The following is a 5,471-nucleotide window of genomic DNA, read 5'->3' as shown; positions in this document are numbered from 1 at the left end:
AATATCGGTGTGTTTAAATCAGTACATATTTTCCACCTTTGTGTATTTAGGACTGTTTTCAGGCCTTTCACAAGTTGCATGTATTTCCATACGTCATTGCACAGAAGATTTAATGATGGTTGTCCCAACAAGTATTTTCTAACACAATTGTTACCAACTTTGAAAGTTATTTTCAGTAAACCTGTAAGCTAGAAAGGCTGACATGTCAGCCTAATGAGCACTAGCCAGTGCTCTAGTGCCGTAAGAAGAGTAAACATCTTCAAGTAGTCAGCTGAAAACTACAACCGATACACTGATAAGGATTGTTCAGTGATGATAACTATGTTTAAAGAAACCGATTACAGTTGCCAAAAGTCACATTCATCACTGTGAGCGTGAAAATATAATGTGTTACCAGCATGTTTCTTGAATTGGTTTCTACTCATTCGCATCCTAAAAACTCAGAAGTGACTGGGACTCAAATGGGTTTTCATCTGAATAAAAGGGGTGGTAAGTGAGAACTACTTCGATGCTGTATGCAAGGCCTAAATGAAGTAATGTTGTACACAGTAGTCTTTGTAAGACAAAAACCCTAATGAGTTGGTGTAATACTCATAACATGCAATGAATACTGTAGCCAGCACTTTCACTGTCAGGATTTCATTTAACACACCACTGTGTAACACTTATGGAAGGAACAGGCCATAATTTGGGTCTTTATTGTTACATATGAACGGTAAGTGCAGAATTTAGGGAATAGAAGTAAAGGAAAGCTGATTTTAAAGCCTGGAAATGTGACTGATCACCAACTCTTTATCATTCTTTGTGCCGAAAGTATTTGTCTAGCAGCATTAAGCATCTGCTTGCCTGTTTCACACAGATGCTGTAAGTAGAATTTGACCTTTTGTTCAGAAAGTGTTTGAATACTTAATGTAAAAATATTAAGTTATCAGAAAGGCTGTCTCTTTTGCGAAGAGTGTTCAATTTTTATACCGCCCAAGTTGTTAAAGTACTTTGGAGCATGAACAACTTCAGAGCAGAACAAAGCAGGCAGTGCTAATGTGTAGAAACTCCAGAAGTAAATAACAGCTGTTCAAGAAGACTTCTATTAAATATGTATTAATTAATTTGAAGTGTATCACTTAAATATGTGAAGAGATTATCTTGTGTTAATTTACATTAAAACACACAGCACTTGTTAGCCTCATTACAGTATCCTAAGTATATTCTAAGCTATCACCTCATCCTACATTGAGCATTTTGTTGGGTGTTGATTGCTTTCGATTTGCCCTTTTAAAATGTCAGATAGTGGCCTCCCTTTCTTGTTGGATCTCTTCTTTCTCTCAAGTTTTGCTCTTGCATAGTTACTGTACTTACTCATGTCTGTTCTGTGCTGAGCAGCAAAAACTTAAAAATAGATTGTGAAAATATAACAGTAATTGCCCACAGCTCAGTTCCCACCTGAACTTCACATGTGGTTCTCGCTGTTAACTTAGGAAGCAGCAGAGAGAATGTAAGTGTCCGTTTGTGTAGAAAAATGACTTTACATGAAGATTCAGTATCATCTTTAGTACAGGAAAGATACCTAGTAAAATGGGGGTCTCTTTAGTGAAATTATAGATAAATAAGTCTCACTGGTAATAATAGACTTTGTGGTCTAAATCAATGTATAAATTTGATAAACCCTCATTCCATTCATAAAACTTAAATATTTTTTTCTGGACCTAATAAGACAAATGTTTTTTTACCTATTTCAGTGCTGAAAATATGTAAGCTTGTAAGGTTTACAGATAACTTTCAGAGATTTTCTTCCCTGTGTCATTTAGGCAGCTGATCCAGCTGCTAGGCTGTTCTTTCATCCCATTATTTTGACTCTGCAGACTCCTTGATTACAAGTTGGAGTCCAGTTCTTGTTTCCTGCACATATTCCAACAAACTCCTCACTGAGGGAAGACTGAGGAATAGAAAGGACTTGCAGGCAGGTCCTGGCAGAGCAGGAAGGGGGAAGGAAACCAAAATATTTGGCTTTAGCAAAATCTCGAAGTCCATGACAAATGGCTACATTGCATGGTTCTCTTGAGAGAAGTGCATGGGGATGTTTGCTGTAGTTTCAGGTTGTTTGCAGCCTCTTCAGTTAAGACTTTGTGAGTTCACACACCTAGGTTATGTTTCCAAGATCATCTCTGCTGGTATGTGTGCTTAGGGAGACATTTTTTCCTAAAAGAAAGCTGACGTTTTGCAGGATAATTATGGCAATAAGGGGTGATATCTGTAGCAAAATCCAGGCTTGGAATTTACAGCTCCTTGGTTTAAGAGCAGATTTAGATGTATGTATCTTCAAAAAGATACCATTACAGGTTTGCATTATAAAAACTTCACTTACTTCCTGCACCTTTGCCCTAACGTCCAGTCAGTGTTTGCTGTGCTGAGGAACTTAGACGTTGAGCTTAGGAACAGAACTGTCTGTGGCTTTTTTTTCTTGCACATTTGTGGTGCTTATCTATGTGACCTAAATAATATATTGTTCAGAAAGGGTGGAGAATTGTGCTGAGACATTCTTTTTGTGGGCTAACATGCCATGAGGTGTAGTAGAATTGACCCTCCCCTCCACTCTGCAGTCCCTGCTGCAGAAATACCATCAGAACTTGACATCGTTCAGAGACAGAGCTGGATTCTTGTCTTAGAGGTGTCAGGGAAACCTACCCCATTAGCTCTGCTTTTATAAGAACGAGTGCTTGTACTGAGGCTTGCAAGAAATTGTTTGTGTTGGGGCATTATGGAACTTCTCTCCGTTTTTTTTCCCCTACTCTTAACCATTGTTCGACTCTTAGTGACAAGGTTTATTTGATCCTTTGAACACTTGTTTTAGGGATAAAAAGCCTATTTCCATTAGGATGTCTGTTAAAGACCTGTGTTAGGACTAATAACTTCGGTCACGTTGTTCTCATATGGTGACTGGTTAGGAATCTTCTATTGAAAAGTCCATACTTGGTCAATATTAAGTTGAAAATGTTGCATAGTTTCCCAACTGCATTCATAATCCTGACTTCATCTGCCAAAAAGACTTTGACACTCACTCGGGTCCAGACAGACCTATTAAATACTTTCCTTGGATTATTCTTCAGCTGGCAGAGTTACTACTTGCCTATGCACTATCTCAGACTGATGCCTTTGGGGCACTGAAGTATTCCAGCCTTCATAGATGACTCCCTTTCTCCCCTGTGCTTTGCTCACAGACAGAAAACCATCGCTCCTTCCTGTCAGCCTCTGTAGGTCTGCAGCAAGTAGAGGAAACAGAGGCAGCAGCTGAACTAAAAGTAAGGCCAGATGGTTTCTAGTGAAATGTTGAGAGTAACAGGTGCTTTTTCACCCCAATCTTTAAATGCATGGATAATTTTAGAGAGAAAGAAGTCTTTCTGTAATGCAAATAGGAAAGCCTTTCACATGATGCAAAAGGGTTGCAATTCACAACATAGTCTGTTTCTTTGCTTACAGTTTGAAGCTTTAGAAGTAGTAAGGGTAAGGAAAGCCTAAGATGTTTCTTGTTAAACACTTAAGGATAGGAAAAGATGTGTGAGGGTAATTATCTTGATTAAAAATCTGTTGATCTTATTAACAGGTAGGTTTCTTTTAAGATGTCAAAAAGGGATTTTGCTGATTTGGGGTGAAACTACCACTCTCTGTCTATGTTTAACTTCCCTCTTTCCTGTCACTGTCAAATTTTCATTGTTTCACAAAGTAAATTCAGTGTCAGACAGCAAACATTAGTGTTTAATAATTTCTTTTTCCAGAGGATGTCACTCTCCTTGAAATGAATGGGACAGAGATGCTATTTGGTTGCGTGGATCACTGGGTTATTGGGTGTTTTGTATATTAAAATGCAACTTTTACTTCTATCCTATTACCTCTGCAAAGGGAGATGGAATATCCAGTGATGAATCAGTTGGTATTTAGGACCTTTTTATTGCTTAGTGAACAACATTAAGTGTAAAAGTGTAAGTTAAGTGCACAAGAAATTTTGAATATCTAAATTTGCCAAATCTGATATGAAATTAAGTGTTCAAGATAGTAGTTAAACTCAGAATTGTTTGACTTTGTGCTGCAGTCACTGTATTAGCTGTGCCATGTTATACTGCTATCAGAACGAGGTCACAAAACAGAGGACACTGAAATCACGTTTCATACAAATGTAGGAGGAATCCCAAATTCAACAGTAAACAAGGATGAAAAGGAAGGCAGCACAGTAAGGGCAAGAAAAGATGCTCAAGTTTCCCGCAGTTCCTGCCTCATTGTTTATTCTAGCTTCCTGCTTTTTCAGTTTGCCTCTCAAGCCTTTCTTGTGCATACACATAGATTATAGTATGCAGAAGACTAAGAATAAGCTGAAGGCAGAAACTGACTTAATGAAGACATTCTTGTGATAGAGAAAAGATTTTGTTGTCCACAGATGCGCAAAGAAAAATAGAAAAGCAGCTGCCCTTAGAAATGGAGTAAAAGTAGAGATGAGTGCCACGTCATGATGCTTTAGTCAAAATCTGATGTGTTGAAAGTCTTTGAGAGGATCTGTACTGTTGTACAGGGATATAACCAAGAGGAGAAACAATAAGCTTCTGCTGGAAAAATACTGTGTCTCATGTCTTAGATACTGTCCTGAATAGCGCTGACTTTTTGTCAACTTTCAGCTGGAGAATAAGGATAAAAGGAAATAGCTTTCAACCATTCTCGTATGGATGACAATATTAATAATCAGTTTCGTCTCAAAAACTTCTGTTTCCTTAAGACCAAGCTACAGAGGTATAGTCATGCACTGTCATCTTCCAGAGGAAGATTCTGAAGGGCAGAGGTCCTCATCTTTTTAGTTTCCATCTCTCCTCTGCGGGTAGTTAGTTCGTCTTTTCTGAAAGCCTTTGTGGGCAGAGACAGCATAAAGGTGATGGAAGAAATTTATGTGGCAAGTGGGTGGGTAGGTGAGATGAAGTGGAGCTGAGATACAGCAATCAAGTGAAGGCTTCCTGGGTCACCTGGCCTGCAGAATTAAGAAACTAGGGATGTAGGTGGTTAGTAACGAGTTATTAAATTACAAAGTATCTGCACTACACCCATGAGGTGGTGAGCACTGGAGTTTGGGTGAACTGGGATGGCTTACTTTATTCCTTGCACTGTTTAAAGTATCAACTGGAGCATTCATGAGAGCAAATGCAGCTGGTGGCATTTGGGCTGTGGAAATTATAGTTTGTAATACTTTTCTAATAGTAATTTGAGAGCTTAAAGAATTATATGACTAATATTTCAATCAGGCACTGAAAAACTTCAAGTTTCAGGAAAGAATTTTTTTTCACATGGCCTTGATCGAATAGCCAAAAATATTATAGGATTCCTCTGAAGCACTAGCCATGGCTGCAGCAACATACCCGATGAAATAGATCAGTGGTCCAATCTGCTCTGACAACTCCTATGTAACTAAAAATAGGAGAAATAGAAGAGAAAATTTG

The sequence above is a fragment of the Aptenodytes forsteri genome, unplaced genomic scaffold (genome assembly GCF_000699145.1).
Source record: "Aptenodytes forsteri isolate BGI_AS27 unplaced genomic scaffold, ASM69914v1 Scaffold356, whole genome shotgun sequence".
In the NCBI taxonomy this organism is placed as follows: domain Eukaryota; kingdom Metazoa; phylum Chordata; class Aves; order Sphenisciformes; family Spheniscidae; genus Aptenodytes; species Aptenodytes forsteri.
This window is presented reverse-complemented; position numbering follows the sequence as displayed.